This window comes from Elephantulus edwardii, unplaced genomic scaffold (assembly GCF_000299155.1).
Source record: "Elephantulus edwardii isolate Elephantulus edwardi_28Jun2011 unplaced genomic scaffold, EleEdw1.0 scaffold00178, whole genome shotgun sequence".
NCBI lineage: Eukaryota > Metazoa > Chordata > Mammalia > Macroscelidea > Macroscelididae > Elephantulus > Elephantulus edwardii.
In genome coordinates, this window is record NW_006399928.1 from 1,345,330 (window position 1) to 1,366,767 (window position 21,438).

A 21,438-nucleotide genomic window follows, 5' to 3' on the forward strand; every position below is an offset into this window, starting at 1 on the left:
CATTCCCTTTAAGAACAGGAACTAGGCAAGGATGCCCATTATCACCTCTCCTATTCAATATTTATTGGAAGTCTTGGCGGTAGCAATAAGACAAGAGAAGGAAATAAGAGGAATCCAAATTGGCAAAGAGGAGGTAAAATTATCTCTCTATGCAGATGATATGATAGTATACTTAGAAAACCCTAAAAGCTCACCAAAAAAACTATTGGACATGGTTGAAAAATTCAGCAAAGTATCAGGATACAAGATCAACATCCAAAAATTAACTTAATTTCTCCAAAGTGACAAAGAGAATATAGAACCGGAGCTAAGAAAAACAATACACTTCACAATAACTAATCGCAAGATTAAATACTTGGGAGTAAATCTAACCTGAAGCACAAAGGATCTATTCAAAGAAAATTACAAAACATTAGTACAAGACTCAAAAAGAGACCTGGAGAAATGGAAGAATAAATAACCCTGGCTCATGGATCGGAAGACTCAATATTGTGAAAACGGCAATACTATCAAAGGCAATTTACACGTTCAATGTAATCCCAATAGAAATACCAATCCCATTCTTCAAGGAGATGGAATAGGAAATCTCCAGTTTCATTTGGGAAGGAAAGAAGCCCCGAATAAGCAAAGCACTCCTTAAAAATAGAAAAAAGGTAGGAGGCATCTCACTCCCTGATTTAAAATCTTACTACCCTGCCATGGTGGGTAAGACAGCATGGTACTGGTACAATGACAGACACATAGATCAATGGAATAGAATTGAGAACCCAGAAATCAGCCCATTAACCTATGGTCAACTGATTTTTGACAAGGAGATGAAATCGGATAAGTGGGGAAATGACAGCCTTTTGAACAAATGGTGCTGGCAAAACTGGAAAGCTCTCTGCAGAAGGCTCAAGCAAGATCCACACTTCACTCCATATACAAAAACCAACTTAAGGTGGATCATGGACCTAGAAATAAAACCAAGGACTATAAACTTCATTAAAGAAAAGCTTGGAAGAACTTTAGTAGTCCTAATCCACAACATAAAAAGCTTTCCAAGTAACCTGAAAAATCTACAACCAGGAGAAGATAAAGTAGATAACGTCCTCCCTCCAGGATCACTCATTTTGAATAATATTGCATGAGTTCCTTGTTTTTCAATGCAGCGTAGTATTCCATTGTGTGAAAATACGACATCTTCTCTATCCATTCGTTCGTTGATGGGCACTTTTAAGAATTAAATCCCTATGCACATCCAAAAACTTCTTCAATAGGGTAAAAAGGGAAGCCACAGACTGGGAAAAAGTATTTGGTAATGACATGTCAGATAAGGGATTTATATCTAAAATTTATAAAATACTTGCGCACCACAACAAGATAAAGGTAAATAATCCAACTGAAAAATGGGCACAGGATATGAACAGATACTTCACCGAAGAAGACATTCAGATGGCCAAAAAGCACATGAAGAAATGTTCAAAATCCCTAGCTGTAAGAGAGATGCAAATCAAAACAACTGTGAGATATCATCTCACCACAGTAAGAATAGCAAAATTTAAAAGAACAACAAGCAACAAATGCTGGCGAGGTTGTGGAGAAACTGGAACTCTTATTCACTGTTGGTGGGAATGTAAAATGGTGTAACTGTTGTGGAAAGCAGTGTGGTGCTTTCTCAAAAAGTTGCAAATAGAGATACCATTTGACCCAGCAATCCCATTACTGGGAATATATCCCAGAGAGACCATAAGTGTCATCCAAGTAGATATATGCACACCCATGTTTATTGCAGCTTTGTTTACAATACCAAAGAGTTGGAAGCAACCTAAGTGCCCAACAACGAACGAATGGATAGAGAAGCTCTGGTATTTTCACACAATGGAATACCACGCTGCATTGAAACACAAGGAACTCATACAATATTATTCAAAATGGGTGATCCTGGAGGGAGGTCTTTATGCTGAGTGAAATATCTCAGTCATAAAGGGACAAATACTGCATGGTACCACTGTTGTAGAATGGGACTGACATCAGGGTTGGGGTAGGCCTGAGGAAAATACTGGATAAAGTATGTGTACTGTATTGAAACAGATGAGGGAAAGAACAGATTAGAGACGATATATGACTGAGTATTATTAGCACAGGAGTCCAGAATTAAGGCTGCATAGAGAAGTGTACTCGGTTCGGGGCAGGGGGGAATTGCATACCAATGAAGGACTTTTTTTTCTTTTTCTTTTCAAAGAAAGGAGCAAACTGGTGGGGAGGGGTGGGCAGGGAGAAAAGTTCAGCAATGAATGAATGGAAATCCAAAATCTCTGTAAATGTTTATCAAAATTAATAAAAATAGAAAAAATATAAAAAGGTAACCCAAGATAGAATGGAAATTATCAAACAATATTACACACAAGCAAAATCTTGCCAGTGTCACATGGTTCATGACAGCAAGTAGAGTACCAAAGGAATATCTATCTGTGTTTCATTGAGTATGCCAAGGCATTTGACTGTGAATCACAACAAATTGTGGTTAATCTTGAGGAGAAAGGACCAGGAAGCAGCCCTCAGAGCAGAGCAGGAAAACAACGCATGGTTCAAAATCAGAAGGGAGTGTGTCAGGAATGCATCCTATCTCCATACATTTTCAATCTATACGTAGAAAAGGTCATTCAGGAGGCTGACCTTTATAAGGAGGAATCATCAGGATTGCAGGAAGACTCATCCACAACCTACGTTATGCAGATGACACAACCTTTTTTGCTGAAATTCAGGAGGATCAGAAGCATTTGCTGCAGAAGGTCAAGGGTTGTAGTCTTTAATATGTATTGAAGCTCAACATCAAAAGACAAAGATTCTCATCACTGGGCCAATTGGCAGCATCACGATGGATGGAGAAGAGATTGGGGCTGTTAACAGTTACAGCTTGCTCGGTTCCACAATCAACTCTCTTGGCACCAGCAGTCAAGAAATTGTAGGTCCATGCTGGGCATTTGTGTCCACACAACGCTGAGAGTCTTCTATCTATGCTGCAAATTTTCTTTCTGTCCTGTATGCCACACCACATGATTTGAGACCCGCCTACATACAAACTTTAAGTTGGTGGCACTGATGTCTTACCACCCCAGAGATAAAGGAAGACATTAAGCTACAGGAAAGAAAATGCAGGAGGTGAGAAACTGTTGCCCAGAATGAGACTTTGGGGTGCTTGTGGGGAGATGGTACAGAAAATTATCTGAGGCTTGGTCCCACCATTTGGGGATCCTTGCCTCTGTGGTGGGCTGAGCCATCCAAAGGATTAAACAGGAAAAAAGGGCTTGGGACACAGAACCACAAGCTGGGGAAAGATATTTCCACCCTTCTCAACTGGAACGTTGAGCTATAGAAAAAGGCGATAACTTGAAACTCCTCTAGACAGAAACTGCTCAAATGGAAAACCTGGTCTCATACTACTTGGCCACTCCATAGATGAAGGAGGAAAATAGAGACTCGGGATTGCATTAAGGTGAGACTCTGGGAGGGTAACTGTGCAGAACAGAGAGACCTGAAGAACCTTAAGAAAGGCAAATTTCCTAAAAGGACTTACAATAGAATGAGTGCCTCATCATATAGATTGAACATTTTTTTTAGATTGAACATTTTAACAGGGCAACTAATCAATAACATCATAAAAAGAAAATTTACCGATAACTTGTACAGACACAAAAGAAACATACTAACACTTATAAAGAAAAAAAATAGTTCACTTTATGTTGAGAAAGTAGCAGGCACATTCAAACCTTGTGAGAAAACAAAGTGAGACTTTGAAGAAAAAAAAAGGAAAGAATATTGCAGACCCAATGACTTCAGAGTTAAAATGACAGATGATAAATGTTAATGTGGAGCCATTCAAACAGCAGCGAAAGAAAGGAAAAATGATGAAAGAAACAATAGAAGCTACATATAAAGGGAATAACCCAGACGTAGAAAACCAGAAGAAATATGTTGATGAAGAGTTATTTATACAATTAGGGAAGAAGTTGTAAATGATGGAAGAAACAATGAAACCAAGAAATCATACACTCCAGAGATATGGAGCCAGAAGTAATACATTGAATAGGAGGAACTTGCAAAACTACAGAAGAAAATGCAAAAGATAGAGGAAAGAGAATTAAAATTATAGATAAAGAGGTACAAGAACTTTAAAAAAATCATCACAAGATACAGAGGATAAAGGCAACACAGTACTAGAAATAACAGAAATGCATGAAAATGAAATCCAGAATACTAAGACCAAAACAGCAAAAGTGTCCAACATGCTGGAGAGACACAAAAATTAGAATAAAAGACATTGAAAAGAGAAACAGTGAGTTGGGGGGATAAGAACCTCAATGGAAACATACCAAAAGAAAAATCAGAGATGAGACATTAAAAAAAATGAAGATAACATTAGGACCATGTGGGATGCCATTAAAAGGAACAACATACATAAGAATGGAATTCCAGGAGGGGTTTGTGCAGGGAGAAGGGTGCAACAATGAATGAATGGAATCCAAAAATCTCTGTAGATGTTCATTGAAATGAAAAATAAACAACCTAAATTTAAAAAAAAAAGAATGGAATTCCAGAATATGATAAGAACAGGGAAATCACTGAAAAATTTCTGGAAGAGGTTCTACAAAAAAACTTCCCAAGTATTATGGAGAACAACCACATTCAAGAAACTCAGTGAACACCAAATAGATTAGACCCAAAAAGAAAAAATAACACAACCAACCCCAAGTCATCAAGACACATCATAAACAAAACAGGACAAGAAAAAGAAAGAGTGACCTACCAAGGAAAAGCACTAAAATTAAGTTCGGATTTTTCAGCAGAAACCATGAGAGTGAGAAGACAATGGGATGGCATATACAATAAGTTGAAAGAAAACAATTGCCAGCCAAGGATCCAATACCTAACAAAGTTCTCCATCAAATATGATGGAGACCTCTAATCCTTTGCAGAAAAGAAAGAACTTAAGGACATTGTGAAAACAACACCAAATCTACAAGAACATTTAAGGGAAATAGATCACACAGAGACAGCACAGGAAAGTGCATGAACTATAGCAACAAGAAACAACAACAAAAAGAAACTGAGCAAAATGGAAAAACTAAAACCTGGCCTGCCAATAATCACACTTTTTATACTTACGCAAAACCTATACCTGGACCAAGAGACAGTCATCAGAACACAGCAAGGAAACACTGCATGGTTAAAAATTGGGAAGGGTGTGTGTCAGGAATGTGTCCTGTCTCCATATCTTTTCAATCTATATATGGAACAGATTAGCCGGGAGGCTGGGTTTTATGAGGAGAAGTGTGGCATCAAGATTGAAGGTAGACTCATCAACAATCTGCGTTATGCAGATGACACAACCCTGCTTGCTGAAACTGAGGAGGACCTGAAGTGCTTGCTGCAATATGGATTGAAGCTCAACATCAAGAAAACAAAGATTCTCACCACCGGGCCAATTGGCAGCATCATGATGGATGATGAAGAGATTGAGATTGTTGACAGCTTCAGTTTGCTTGGCTCTACAGTCAACACTCTTGGCACGAGCAGCCAGGAAATTAAAAGACAAATTGCATTGGGAAAGTCTGCTGTCAGAGACTTCTCCAAAGTACGGAAGAGCGACAATATCAGTTTGGAGACTAATGTGTGCCTGATACAGGCCATGGTCTTTGCAATTACTTCTATGCATCAGAGAGCTCGACAATGACATAGGATGATAGAGGAGAGTTGATGCCCTTGAGCTTTGGTACTGGAGAAGAGTATTAACTATACCATGGACTGCTAAGAAAACTAACAGGTTCATCCTCGAGAGGGTTAAACCAGGCTGCTCCTTGGAGGCAAGGACTGGGAAGCTTCATCTGACATACATTGGACATGTTGCAAGGTGGGATCAGTCTTTAGAGAGGGATGTCATGCTTTGGAGGGTGGAGGGACAGCGCAGGAGAGGAAGACCCTTGATGAGATGGATTGATTCAGTCATTAGGGTAATGAGGATGGGCATGTCAGAGACAATAAGATTGGCAAGGGATAGAACAGGGTTTAGTACATAGGGTCGCTATGAGTTGCAGGTGACTCAATGGCACATAACAATAACAACAACAACAACAAAAATGTCAATCGACTAAATCAAGATAAAAAGAGTAGTAGAATGGATAAAAAAAACAAAGCCTATCAATATTTTGTTGGCAAGAGACCTATCTAAGAAGCAAAGATAGATTTAAAATCAAAGCCTGGAATGGCAAAAGAGGAAGCCTATTACCTTCCGAAAACAGTGTCTGGGTTGGGCTCGACCTTGCCTAGCCCCTTCCTCTTGAGCTTAAGCAGTCTGACATGTTGTAGTTAGAAAGCAGTATTTTACCCAAAGTACCTGAAAGTCAGAACACCTCACACAATACACAAAAATCAACCAAAGGCGGATCAGAGACCTGGGAGTAAAGCCTGAAATCTTTACGTTTATCAGAGACAAACTGGGATCAAGCTTAGATGGACTAGTCTATAGTATAAACACACTGCCAAACACAGCCAGAAATGCTCAGTCTGGAGAGGATAAAATTGATAAATGGAACCTTCTAAAGATTAAGTCCCTGTGTGCATGAAAAACGTCTTCCAACAGAGTAAAAAGAAAACCTATTGACTGGGGGGGAAAAACTTTTGGCAATACCATTTCAGACTAGGGTTGTATATCAAAAGTTTACAGAATCCTACAGGGCCTCCACAAGAAAAAGACTGATAACCCAAATACAAAATTGGCAAAAATATGGAAAGACTTTTCATTGAGGAAATATTTGGATGGCCAAAAGAAAAATGAAGAAATGCTCAAATTTTCTGGCAATAAGAGAGATGGAAATCAAAACCACAATGAGAAACCAACCATCTCACTGCAGTAGAAGTGGCAACGTTTAACCGGACAGCAAGTGATAAACTTTGGAGAGGATGTGGAGAGATAGGAACACTTACACATTGTTGCTTGGGCAGTAAAATGGTACAATATTCACCATAACAAGAATGTGGAAACAGCCCAAATGTCCAAACACAATGTAATGAATTGAGAAATTATTGTAAAACCACAGAATGGGATAATGCACAGCATGCAGGAACAATGATTTTGTAACTTACTACCAACTTGGGAGCCATTATGCTAACTGAACTAACTCAGTCCAATAAGGACAAATATTGTATAAGAACATGAGCAGAGTGGTGAGGATGGGTGGCAGCAGAGGTGGTTAATCAAAGGATTCCAAAATTTAATGGGTGGAGGGAGGGATGGGTGAATAAAACGGGAAAGATCCAGTGTGATAAAAATGTGTATACCAACTTTGAAAGTAAACCAGTATGGGGGAGGGGGGGGAAGGAATAAAAGTCTGGAAAAAATATACCACGCAAATGGCATCACCAAGAAAACAGGAGTAGTGACACTAATCTCTGAAAAACTAGACTTCAGAATGAAAACCACCATAAAAGATAAGGAATAGAGAATATAGAATGATTAAAGGTACAGTAAAAGAAGATCACGTAACAAAGGTCAACATCTATGCACCAAATGATAGATCTGCTAAAAACATAAAACAACTGTTTAGAGATTTGAAGAAAGAAATAGACAGCACAATAGTTGTTGTTGTGTTGATTGCCATCAAGTTGAGTGCGACTCTATGAACAAAAGACCTAATGCCCTTCAATAACTGTCAGTTTCTCCAAGTTCATAGAGTTTCCATAAGCATATGGTTTAGGAAGTGGATGCCACTCTTGCTTCCAAACAATTGTGGTAGGAGACTTTAAAACACTACTCTCACCAAAGGGTAGGTCAACTCAAAAGAAACTTAACAAAGATGGAGAAAATCAAAACTACACAGTCAGCCAACGTGAACTTGTGGACGTATTCCTAGCTCTGCACCCAACTAAAACACAATTCACTTTCTTCATAAGTGGACATAGTACATTCTCCAGAATAGATCACATAATAAGTCACAAAGCAAGACTCAACAAATTAAAAAACTTTGAAATAATGAAAAGTATGTTCTCAGACCACAATGCTCTAAAACTAAAAATTAACCACAAGATGATAAAGCTGACAAAGCCACTAACATGGAAGCTAAATAGCACCTTGTGATAACATGATTGGGTTATAGAAGAAATAAAGAAATAAAAAAATTCCTTGAAACAAATGATAATGAAAATACACCATACCAATACATCTTGGAATCAGCTAAGGCAGTCTTTAGGGGACAGTTCATAGCAATAGCAAACACATTAAAATTGAGGAAAGAAGCAAAATTAATGACCTAAGTCAACATCTTCATCAAATAGAAAAAGAACAACAGAGATCCAAGATGGCGGCGGAGGCAGAGACAGCGTGGTGAGCTGCGGGAGCAGCGAACCACTTAAAGCAGGGCCATTATGGCCTTCCACAGAGTTTGGCTTATTGATAATTGAACACTTAAACAGTTGAAGACTGGCCCTCAGTGAAGATCGAGGCTCAACAACAGGAATTCAAGGATTCCCAAGGAGAAATGAGTGAGTCTCGTGGCTCCCAAGCCCCGCCCACCCACCTCACCCCCGCAGAGCCCGCGCCGCACTGCATGGCTGCTGCAGCTCCATGAGGCTTCCACAGCCCGAATGAATGGATTCCCTCACCCAGGATGGATGCTGGGCACCGGCCCTCCTCAAGACTAGTACAGTGAAGCCACCACACTGCCACAAGGTGGACTTGGTCTGGAGAGAATTCTTGGAGCCAGCATGGCGGCTGTGGGGGAAGTGGGCGCCCTCTGGCCACCCGCACAAGAGGGGCCGCACGCACGCCGAGTGCCCAAGCAGCAGGGTGGGGGGCGCACCCCCAACGGCCGCCCACGCTGGGGGGCCACGCACCCCCTGCAGGCCTCCTGCACTGGGAGGGTGTGGTGCACGCCCCACTGGCCGCCTGCATAGGAGGTGGGGGATGGGATGCAAGCCCGGCATCTGCAGGTTTGGGTTTCCTTGGACAGGCCAAAGAAGATGACTACCTATGCATTGGACAGGCCAAAGAAGATGATTACCTACACAATGGATTGATGAAAGTCACTGTGAGTCTGATGACCTTAACAGCAGCAGCATGCTCAAGAGGACCAACATTCTAAATGCACCACATATTTTGTTCTGTTGAATGCTTCTGCCAAAAGATGGTTAGACCTGGGGGAAGTCTGTTCACAATTCTCAGGTTCCCTTTATCATATATAAAGGGGGAGGGCAGTGACACCTACTTCAAAATATAGTATGACCACTTATGGGAGGGGGGGTAAAGTGGCAGGGCTGGAATTGGAAACACTATCCCTGACCACAGAGTCCTCAGTCAGGCGAGGGGACCAGACTGGGGTAGGGGCAATTGGAGGGGTAGTATACCAGCCAGCTCCTGGGGGGTGTTGCCCTGCTCGGAATGGGCTGCCCTCAGCCCCTGGCTTGAGGCGAGCTGTCACGGCCCTCTGCCCGGGGTGGGCTGCCCCCGGCCCCACGGCTCGGGGCGAGCCGTCGCAGCCCTCTGCCCAGGGCGGGCTGCCCCTGGCCCCCGGCTCGGGGCGAGCTGTCGTGGTCCTCTGCGCGGGGCGGGCTGCCCTTGGCCCCCAGCTCAGGGTGAGCCGTCGTGGCCCTCAGAGTGAGCTCCTCAGTGCCCAGATTGCTCCATCTGACCCCTGGGTGGGGAAGGGGGGAAAATGCCTAGGGTATGCAGAGAATGTTACCTAGGCCACCTTCTGCCACCCTACCCCCCCCCAGTAAACCCTCAAAGCCCTTCTATTTGTAACTCACAAGTTTGTTCTCTCTAGGTTTGCTCCCTTTCCTATAGGTAACCTTAACTCTGAGTTTTACTCCATAATTGACCCTGAACCCAGTGCCAGTGACAAAAAGGAAATACAACTGACAGCTAAGGAAGCAAAGGAGGATGGAGTCTCTGGGTTCAACCAGCCATCCCCACTGGACCCACCTGGGAAAACACTTCGCAGTCCAGAGGGGAGCAAATGACAGGAAAATATCTTCTAACAGAGCAAGAAGGCAAGCAGCTGTAACCCAAGACCACCAGTAAGGTGATAAAGCGTCCTCCCTTCCCCCCTTTACATCTATGCCCCTGTTCAGCATGAAGAAGCCAGAGAGTCGGCATCCAATTCCCAAATCAATAAGACAGTTGGTTTAATTACTATTGGAAAATGCTTGTCATTCCTCTGTAGCATCTGGTCCCCACTGGACCCTCATCATTTCCTGCTCCCCCCACCGACCAAGCTGTGCAGCTCTGCAACTGCATCCTGGCCCATCCTCACCCTTCTGTCCCCAACCCTCACCTCATTGTACCCCCAATATGTTTGTCCCAATAAAAAATAAGAACAACAATCTATCCCCATAACCTCTAGAATAGAAAAAATTATAAAAACAAGAGCTGAAATCAATGATGTAGAAAATAGAAAAAGAACATAAACCATCAATAAGACAAGAAGTTTGTTTTTTGAAAGGGTCAATAAATGTGATAAAATATTGGCATACTTAACGAAAGAAAAAAGGAAAAGACACAAATGACTTGATTAAGGAATGATAGAGGTGACATCACAACACAGAGGAAAATAAATCTATATCAGAATATTATGAAAAGCTATTCTCTGAAAAATTTGAAAACTTAAAGGAAAAGGACAAATTCCTTGAAACTCATGCCCTACCCAGATTGACACTGACAGATATAGAACACTTGAACAGATCCATCACAAAAGAAGAAATTCAGCAGGTCATAAAAAACTTCCTATCAAAAAAAGTCCTGGACCAGATGACTTCATCGCTGAATTCAACAATTCAGAGAAGATATATCATCAATTCTACTTGCCTTATTTCAAAAAATAGAAAAAGAAGGAACCTTTCCAGAGAAATTCTATAAAGCAAGGGCAACAGTAGTACCCAAACCAGGTAAAGATTTTTTCCTTTTTTTTTTTATTAATTTCAATGAACATTTACAGAGATTTTCTATTTCCATTCATTCATTGTTGCACTTTTCTCCCTGCCCACCCCACCCCACCTCCAGTTCGCTCTTCTCCTTGAAAAGCAAAAGAAAAAATCCTTCATTGGTATACAATCCCCTTGCACCCCCCCACCCCCACCCAGAGTATACTTCACTCTGCAACCCTCATTCCAAACTCTTATGATAATCATAATGCCCTAAAATATACTACTTTTAAACTGTTCTCTCCCTCATCAGCTTCAATGCAGTATACACAATTTATCCAGTTTTTCTCAGGCTTAACCCCATCCTGATATCAGCCTCATTCTACAACAATGGCATCATACAGTATTTGTCCTTTTGTGACTGAGATATTTCACTCAGCATAATGTCCTCCAGGGTCACCCATTTTTAATAATATTGCATGAGTTCCCTGTTTTTCAATGCAGCATAGTACTCCATTGTGTGAATATACCACAACTTCTCTATATATTCATTTGTTGATAGGCACTTAGGTTGTTTCCAACTCCTTGCTATTGTGAACAAAGCTGCGATAAACATGGGTGTGCATATATCTGCTTGGATGTCTGTTATGCTCTCTTTAGGGCATATTCCAAGTAGTGGAATTGCTGTGTCAAATGGTATCTCTATTTGCAACTTTTTGAGAAAGCACCACATCACTTTTCACAGTGGTTGCACCGTTTTACACTCCCACCAACAGTGAATAAGGGTTCCAGTCTCTCCACAACCTGGCCAGCATTTGTTGCTTGCTGTTCTTTTAAATTTTGCTGTTCTTACTGTGGTGAGATGATATCTCACAGTTGTTTTGATTTGCATCTCTCTTAGAGCTAGAGATTTTGAACATTTCTCCATGTGCTTGTTCATATTCTGTGCCCATTTTTCATTTGAATTATTTACCTTTATCTTGTTGTGGTGTTCAAGTATTTTATAAGTTCTAGGATTTTTTTGTTAAACCCAAAGAACAACATTACAGACCAATACAACCAAACAAAGCATTCCCTTTTATTTTCAACTACTCCATTCAATATCTATCTCCCCCTATCCAGCCCTTGATGTGCTTATATCTAAAGCTTTCTGGGCTTCTGTGATTCCGAATGTCTCAAGTTGCTGCCAGTTTCCTTTGCTGCTGCCAGTATCTCTTGAGTTTAGGAGTATGCAGAGCAATGGTATCACTCTGTATACTAAGGTGCGCTTGACACAGACCATGGTCTTTGCAATCACTTGCATCAGAGAGCTGGACAATGAAGAGATAGAAGGAGACAATAGAGATAGAAGGAGAGATAGAAGGAGAATTGATGTCTTTGACCTGTGGTGCCAGAGCAGGTTCATCCTGAAGAGGGTTAAACCAGGCTGCTCCGTGGAGGCAAGGATTCTGAGGCTTTGTCTGATGTGCTTTGTACATGTTGCAGGAGGGACCGATCCTTGGAAAGGGATATCATGCTTGGGATGGTGGAGGGACAGCACAGGAGAGGAAGACCCTCTATAAGGTGGATTTATTCAGTGACTGGAGTAACTGGAGTGGGTGGGTCGCAGACAGTGAGACTGGCACAGGACAGAACAGGGTTTAGGGCTGTTTTACATAGGGTTGCTATGAGGTGCAAGTGACTCGACGGCACACAACAACAAGTCAAAATGCCAGGAACTAGTATCAGTGAAGGTTTGCTATTTATGACAGTTCTAAGGAAGTCATTTGCCTTAAAATCTGCTTCAGAATTGAGTTCTTGTAGCTTAGGGCCTCTACTCTTCCATTTGTAGTACACTGTAGTCACAGTGGAATAGTTTCTAGGAGACGATGATGTGTCCTGTAGATTTGCATTGTCCTGGCTCAGCTGAATCATGGCCTAGCTCACACATTCTTCCTCCCACACCTCATCCTGCCTCCCCGGAGCCTTACTCTTCAAAATTTTGAAGGTGGCAGCCTTGATTCGCAAACTAGAGTTAACGCAAGTTGAAATACTTAAGGATGCATTGGGCAGAATATTAAGTGATCCAGGAAGTATTAAACGAAGATGGAGAGAGTATACAGAGTCTTTGTACCAAAAGGAATTGGTGAACACAGAAGAATTTCATGCAGCAACATATAAGCAAGAGCCTGTGGTGATGAAGGAAGAAGTTCAAGCAGCTCTGAAAATATTGACAAAAAAACAAGACCCCAGGAATTGATGCATACCAATTGACATATTTCAATAAATAGACGTTGTCCTGGATATGCTCACCAAGTTGTGCCAAGAAATCTGGAGGACAACGACCTGGCCAACTGACTAGAAAAAAACCTATATTTGTTCCCATTCCAAAGAAATGTGATCTGAAAGAATGCTCAAATTATAAAACAATGTCATTGATATCACATGCAAGCAAGATTCTGTTGAAGATTATCCAAAATCAACTGGAACAACACATCAACAAAGAACTGTCTGAAGTGCAGGCTGGGTTTAGAAGAGCCTGTGGTACTAGGATTTTATAGCTAATATTAGATGGATCTTGGTTGAAATCAGGAAGTACCAGAGCAATGTCTGTGTTTTACTCACTATGCAAAGGTGTTTGATCACAACTAACTGTGGCTGTCACTGGAAAAAAAACGGGAATCACAGAACACTTGATTGTGTTTATGTAAAACCTATTCTTGGACCAGGAGGCACTCATCAGAACACAGCAAGGAAGCACTGCATGGTTGAAAATTGGGTAGGGTGTACACCAAGGATGTGTCCTATCTCCATATCTTTTCAATCTATATGCAGAACAGATTATCTGGGAGACTGGGCTCTATGAGGAGAAATGTAGCATCAGGATTGAGGAAAGATTCATCAACAATCTCCGTTATGTAGATGGAACAACTCTGCTTGCTGAAACTGAGGAGGACCTGAAGCGCTTGATGCAGAAGATCAAAGACTGCAGCCTTCAATATGGATGGAAGCTCAGCATCAAGAAAACAAAGATTCTCGCCACTAGGCCGATTGGCAGCATCATGATAGATGGTGAAGAGATTGTGATTGTTAATAGATTTAGTTTGCTTTGCTCCACAATCAACACTTTTGGCACAAGCAGACAGGAAATTAAAAGATTAATTGTATGGGGGAAATCTACTGTCAGAGACCTCTCCAAAGTACTGTAGAGCAACTATGGTAGTCTGGAAATTAAGGTGTGCCTGATCCAGGCCATGGTCTTTGTAATTACTTGTTATGCATCAGAAAGCTGGACAATGACTAGACATGATAAAAGGAGAATTGATGTCTTTAGGCTGTGGTGCTGGAGAAGAGTCTTAACTGCTAGGAACATAGACAAGTTCACCCAAAGAAGGTGAAAACAGGCTGCTCCTGCAATGCAATGATTCAGAAGCTTTGTCAGACATACTTTGGACATGTTGCAAGGAAGGACCAGTCCTTGTAGAGGGACGTCATGCTTGGGAGTGTGGAGGGACAACACAAAAGAGGAAGACCCTCTGTGGAACGGATTGATTCAATAACTGGGGTAATGGGGGTAGTTGTGCCAGAGACAATAAGATTGGCACAGGATAGAGCAGGGTTTAGGACTCTTGTACATAGGGTAGCTATGAGTTGCAGGTGACTTGATGGCACATAACAACAACAGACCGATATCTCTCATGAACATAAATGCAAAAATTCTTAATAAATCCTCACCAATAGAAGCCAAAAACACGTAAAAAATCATCATCACCATGTGGAATTCATAACAGGTATGCAATGATGGTTCAACATAAAAAAAATCAGTGTAATTCACCATATTTTAAAAGCCAATAAAAATAACTATATGATGAGTCTACCAAAGGTACCTTCACTGCAGAGGCCATAGGGAGTGTCCGATGGAAGATAGCCAAGCAATTGTGCTCTCCTGTGGATAATATACTGATATTTACAAATGACAGTCTGGTGACAATGAATAAAAATTAAAACTATTTCACCAGTTGGGCTTTTCTTATGAACAAGTCTAAGGACTTAAAAACTTTAGTAAAGACTTTAGGCAGCAGGACCCCTTCTGGGAACTCAGCAGTTTCCTCCAACAGCTCCAGCAGCAGTTGGGGTTTTTAGTTCATCATATGTCATGCAGCAGGAGAAATCTCTTCCGGGTGTTGTCATGGCACTTGTGTGCAATGTATTCAAAATGCTTTACCAGCTTGCCAATCTAGAGGAGATAAGAATAACTGTCCAAGTTCAAAAGCTTCTGCTCTTGATACTGATCCAGCCATCCAGGAAGTCCTTGATCAGCTTGATTCTTTAAGAAGGAAGAAGACATTACTCTCTGAATCAAGTTTTCAGTCTTCAAAATCTCCTTCACTCTCTTCAAAGAAGCAGCATCAACCTAGTGCCAGTTCAATGTTAGAAAGTCTGTTTCAATCTTTTGCTCCAGGAAGGTCCACCTTCAGAATGCTCCACAACTTGGAAGTGTTGAGCTCTACACTCATGCCAACAGCTGATGATGACATGGCAAGAAGCTGTGCCAAATCATTCTGTGATAATTCCTCAAAGCAGGAGGCTTGGGTTGTGTTGTAAATATTATGCAAAGGGATTCCATCCCATCAGAGAAAGACTATGAAACAAGGCAAGGTGTTTAAGCCATCTGTCTGCAACTTGCAAGGTTTTTGCTTATTGGACAAACAATGCCCACATTATTAGACGAAGACCTCACCAAAAATGGCACAGAAGCACTTTCTTCTCTCCCATTCCAAAGTGTTAACCAGCAGACCAGCAGGCAGATGTACTTACGTGGCACTCCGGAAAAGTCATCCTACCCGTACTTGTCAGTGTCTGATAGATCGTCTATTAGAGTCAAGGAAATCATTCCTGCTGTCCGGGTTCGGATTCAAAGGATGGAATTAAGAGATTTTACTTCTACTGTGGCTTGTTTCATGAGATTGTCATGGGCTGCAGCTGCAGGACGCCTTGATCTTGTTGGAAGAAGATAGCCAATTAAAGAAAGCATTTCTCTATTTCCTACTGGAATTTGAAACAGACTCAGTAGTTCAGGAAGCAACTGTAGCTTCTGGAGTGAAGGAGAACCAGTAGTTATGCATGCAGGAATCTGCGTTAAACAATCCACCAAAGACTCCCTGATTGCAGGAAGGGCCGTGTCCAGGCAGTGGTAGCAGTGGTGGCGACGGTGGCGGTGACGACGGCGGCGGTGGGCAGAGACGTGTTCCTCGCTGGAGAAGAGGGTCTGGCCACCACACAGCAGTAGCCATCAAGAACCACTGAGGTGTGTCCCTTCTGACCTCTGGCACTCCCAAGCCACAGCACTCGCTTCCTGCTCTCACTTGCTCTTTCACCTTTCTTCCCTGCATCCCTCTGCACTGTTAGCCTGAGAGAGCTCTTGGTCTTCTGGAACCACATTTCACTTTGTTAGTCTTCCTTTGGCTCTACTCACGAGAAACAACATTATGATCCTAGCAATTGATGCAGAAAAGGCATTTAACAAAGTTCAACACCCTTTCCTTATTAAGACTCTAAAAAAAATTGAAACAGAAGGGAATTTCCTTAACAAAGTGAAAAAGTATATTTGCAAAACCAAGAGTGAATATAATTATCAGTGGAGAAAGATTAAAAGTATTGTCTTTGCAAACAAGGACCAGACAAGGCTGTCCACTGTAGCCACTTCTATTCAACACTGTATTGGAAGTACTTGCTAGGGGAATATGACAAGAGAAGGAAATAAAAGGCACCGTGATCAGCAAACAGATGGTTAAACTGTCACTCTATGCAAATGATATGATAGTGTACACAAAAAACTCCAAAGACTCAACAAAAAACCTATTAAAGTTAGTAGATAAATTAAGTAGAGTAGTAGGATACAAGATCAATATCCAAATATTAGTGGGATTCTGATACAGTAACAAAGAGAACTCAGAGAAATAAACCCAGAAAGCAATACCATTTACAATAGGCAACCACAAATTGAGATACTTGAGAGTGAAACTAGGTAGAGACACAAAAGACCTATAAAAAAACACTATAGGACATTTTTAAGAGACACAATAAAAAACCTAAATAAATGGAATTATGTGCCCTGTTTATGGATACAAAAACTCAATATTGAAAAAAATGACATTCCTACAAAAAACAATCTACATGATCAATGTAATCCCAATACAGACACCAAATTCACTTTTCAAGGAGATCAACAGGGAACTTGTCAAGTTTATTTGGAGAGGAAAGAGACTCTGAATAATCAAAGCCCTTTTGATAAACGAAAATTAAATTGGAGGCATCGCACTCCCTGACCTTAAAACCAGTAGCCAAAACATCATGGTTCTGGTACAATGAGAGGAACATAGACCAATGGAACAGAATTAAGAACCCAGAAATGGACCTCTCTATCTACGGTCAACTGATACTCAACAAGAAAATCAAACCTATCAAATGCGGAAATGATAACCTCTTCAACAAATGGTGCTGGCAAAACTGTACTGCTACCTGCAAAAAACTGAAACTGGATCCACAACCATACATAAAAACCAACTCATGGTGGATCAAAGACCTGGGAGTAAAACTCCAAACCATAAAGTTCATAAGAGACAAACAAGGATTAAGCTTAGAAGGCCTAGTCTATGGTAAAATGAGACTACCAAATACAGCCAGAAGTGTACAATCTGAAGAGGATAAATTTGATTAATGGGACCTTCTAAAGATGAAATCTTTGTGCTCATTTAAAACTTTCTGAGTAGTGTGAAATGAAAGCCTATCAACAGAGAACAAACATTTGTCAATATCATCTCAGACAGGGTCTCATAACAAAAGTTAACAGAATAGTCCTGGGCCTCCTCAAGAAAAAGATTGATAATCCAATTACAAAATGGGCAAAAGATATGAAAATAATTTTCACAGAGCAAGATATTTGGATGGTTAACAGACTCATGAAATATTCAAAATCACTGGTAATAAGAGAGATGCAAATCAAAACCACAATGAGATACCATCTCACTGCAGTAGCAGTGGCAAAATTTAACAGGTCAGTAAGTAATAAATGTTGGAGAGGATGTGAAGAGATAGGAACTCCTATATATTAGTGGTGGGACTATAAAATGGTACTGTGGAGGACAGTTTATCATTATCTCAAAAAGCTGAACATAGAATTTCCAAGTGACCTAGCTATACCATTGCTTGGAATAGATCCCTAGAAAATGAGAACTGAGGGACAAACAGAGACTTTTACATCAATGTTCATAGTAGCATTATTCACCATGGCAAGAAAATGGGAACAGCTCAAATATCCAACCAAAATCAAATAGACTGAGAAATTACAGTATTCATATGATGGAATACTATGCAGCATGCAGGAGCAGTGATTTTCTAAATTATTACCTAACTTGGGAGAGACTGGAGAGCGTTATACTAAGGGAACTAACTCTATCCTATAAGGAAAAATACTGTATTAGACCATTACTGTAGACCACGTATGAGGATCCAAGGACGGAAGTGTGGGAGCAGAAGGGTGAGGATGGGTGCTTAATCACAATTTGATGGATGGAAGGAGGGGTGGGTAAAACAATGGGAAAAATCCAGTTGTGAAAACAATTTATACAAACATTGTAAGTAAACCAGTATAAAATAAACAGGAGGAAGGAATCACATTAGGAAATCTGATGTCAGAAACCTCTCCAGAGTACTGAGAAGCAATGATTAAAGTCTAGATACTAAGGTGCACCTGAAACAGGACATGGTCTTTGCAGTTACTTGCTATGTATTGAAGAACTGGATGATGACTAAGGATTTCTTTGAGCTGTGTTGGAGAAGTATTGAAGAAACCATGGACTGCTAAAAAAACCAAATAGACCTATCTAGGAGAGAGTGAAACTGTTTTTCCTTGGAGGTTGGGATTTTGAAGCTCCACCTCACATACTTTGGGCATGTGGCCAGAAGGGACAGATCCTTGGAGAACGACATCATGCTTGGAGGGTTGGAGGGGCAGCACAGGAGAGGAAAACCTCAAATGAGAAAGATTGATAGTGACTGGACAGGGCAAGCTTCAGAGCTGTTATACTTAAGGTTGCTATGAGTTACAGGTGACTCGAAGGCACATAACAACATATCAGGATTGCCTTGAACCTGTAAATTTCTTTTGATTGCATTGTGGTTTTCATAATATTGAGTTTTCCTATGTATGAACGGGGAATATTTTTCCATTATATTAAGTCTCTTAGTTTACTGAACTAATGTTTTGTAGTTTACTTCGTAAAGGTCTTCTGTGTGTCTGTTGTTTGTTGTTTTGTGCTATACAGGCAGCATTCATAATTGATCCATAAATGACCTTCCAGTGGGTTTTCAAAGGCAGTAATCACATGACAATGACTAGGGAGGACAGAAGGAGAGTGGATGCTTTTGAGCTGTGGTGCTGGAGAAGGGTACTGAATGTACCCTGGACTGCCAGGAAAACAAACAGATTTATCTTGGAGAGGATTAAACCAAGCTACTCCTTGGAGGCAAGGATTCTGGGGCTTCGTCTGACATACTTTGGACATGTTGCCAGGAGGGACGGGTCCTTGGAGAGGGACATAATGCTTGGGAGGGTTGAGGGACAACGCAGGAGGGGAAGACCCTCTGTGGGATGGATTGATTCGGTGACTGGGGTAATCGGGATGGGTGTGTCAGAGGCGGTGCAGTTGGCACAGGATAGAGCAGGGTTTAGGGCTGTTGTGCATAGGGTCGCTATGAGTCGGAAACGACTCAACGGCACATAACAACAACAACAACAATCACATTGGAAGAGATTGTACATCCTTCTGCAAAGCAACTGGTGAACTTGAACCTTGTACCTTTGAGATTGCAGTGCAGCTTCTTAGCATCAGGCCACTGTTTTGTGTCTCTAATTATGGGGGTTTTTTCCCCCATAAGGCCCCAGAAATTGATGGAATACCAATTAACATATTTCAACAAACAGATACAGTCAAAAAACTTGACGAGATCCATATTTATTCCATTCTAAAAAAGGGTGATCCAACAGAGTCTGGAAATTATTGAACAATATCGCTAATAACATATGCAAGTAAAATCTTGTTGAAGATTATAAAAAAAAAAGTAATGGACCAGTACATTAAAAGAAATATCCAGAAATACAAGCTGGCTTTAGAAGAGGCCATGGGACTAATGATATCATTGCCAATGTCAGATGGATCTTTAAAGATCACCATAAAAATATGTTTGTCTTTTATTGACTATGCAAAGGTATTTAACTGTAGATCACAAGAAATGGTGGCTAACATTGGAAAAACGGGAATCCAAGAACACTTGATTGTGTTCATGTGAAATCTATACTTAGACCAGGAAACAGTCATCAGAACAGAGCAAAAAAACATGACATGGTTCAAAATTAAGAAAGGAAGTGTCCTTTCTCCGTATTTCTCCAATGTACATTTGGGATCATTTGGGAGACTGAACTTCATGAGGAGAAACATGGCATCAAGATTAGGGGAAGATTCATCAACAACTTATGTTTTGCAAATGACACAATCTTGCTTGCTGAAACTGAAGACGACGTGAAGCATTTTCTGCAGAAGGTCAAAGACTGCAGTCTTCAATATAGATTAAACTTCATATCAAGAAAAATTTCTCATCACCGAGCCAGTTGGTAGCATCATGTTAGATGGAGAAGAAATTGAGATTGTTAAAAATTTCAGCTTACTCAGATCCACAATGAACACTCTTTGCACCAGTAGTCAGGAAATCAAAACATGAGTTGCATTGAGAAATTCCGTTGTCAGGGATCTCTTTAGAGTGCTGAAGAGCAAAGATGTCAGTCCATAAACTAATGTGCATCTGGTCCAGGTCATGGTCTTTTCATTTACTTGCTATGCATCTGAGAGTTGAACAATGATCAAGTACGACAGAAGAAGAATTGATACCTTTGAGTTGTAATGCTGGAGAAGAGTATTTCATTTGAGTATTTGAGTGTTGACTACTTAGAGAACAGACAGGTCGGTTCTGAAGAGAGTAAAATAAATTTTCTCCTTGGACGCATGGATTTTGAAGCACTCTTACATACTTTTGCCATGTTACCAGTCCTTGGAGAAGGACATCATACTTGGAAAGGTGGAGGGTCAGTGCAGGAGAGAAAGACCCTGAGGGAAAAGGATTGACACCATGACTGGGGTAATAGGGGCAGGTGTGTCTGGGACTGTGAAATTGGCACAGAATGTTGTTGTTGTTGTTGTTGTTGTTGTTGTTGTTGTTGTTATGTGCCATCGAGTAGTCTGCAACTCATAGCAACCCTATGTACAAGAGCCCTAACCGCTCTTCTATCCTGTGCCAACCTCACTGTCTCAAACACATTCTTTCCCACCATTCCACTCATAGAATCGATCCATCTCATCAGGGGTTTTCCTCTCCTGCTCCGTCCCTCCACTCTCCCAAACATGATGTCCCTCTCCAAGAACCAGTCCCTCCTTGCAACATGCCCAAAGTATGTCAGGCGAAGCTTCAGAATCCTTGACTCCAGGGAACATTCTGGCTTCACCCTCT

At 41.1% G+C, this 21,438-nt stretch overlaps 1 pseudogene; it reads right to left on the minus strand.

Moving 5' to 3' along the window:
* LOC102864110 overlaps positions 1-213 on the minus strand; it is a 12,381-nt pseudogene extending 12,168 nt beyond the window's left edge.
* Between the last annotated feature and the right edge of the window lie 21,225 nt (positions 214-21,438).